This window comes from Egretta garzetta, unplaced genomic scaffold (genome assembly GCF_000687185.1).
Source record: "Egretta garzetta isolate BGI_Z169 unplaced genomic scaffold, ASM68718v1 scaffold296, whole genome shotgun sequence".
NCBI classification, from domain to species: Eukaryota; Metazoa; Chordata; class Aves; order Pelecaniformes; family Ardeidae; genus Egretta; species Egretta garzetta.
Genome location: NW_009259988.1, coordinates 26696 through 27179, shown reverse-complemented (window position 1 = coordinate 27179; position 484 = coordinate 26696).

Sequence of the window (484 nt, the reverse complement as noted above, 5' to 3'; positions counted from 1 at the left end):
GTGGTCCCCGAGCCGTCGCTGCTTGGGTCCAAGTCTTGCAGCATCAGTGGCCAGCGGTCCCATTATGGCCAGGGCGCTTTCCCTGCCAGAAAAACTTCCCTGCATCAGGAAGGCCCCATCCTTCCCATGCCAATGTGTAAGGATGCTAAAGCCAAGCCAGTACCCTTCCAAAAGCAGGGACCCTGCCAGCTCCCCGGCACCTTTGGGAGGGCAACGAGATGCTCCGCTGCCTCAGCACTCGCTGGAGGGTTTCTGCTCTGCAGCAGAACTCCCACTGAGAAACTGGGGCAAAAAACGGTCCCTTCTGCCCAGCTGAGGCTCACAGGAGCATCTCTGAGTGGGGAGACCAGAGCGGGCTCTGGACACATCTGCCAGCCAGACCCTTCCCTGCCCGTGCAGCGGGAGCGCGGCGAGAGTCTCGGTGTCCCGTTCCTGCCCTCCCACCGCCCGTGCCGTGTCCCTGCCCCCGCCGCCTCCGGCCCCC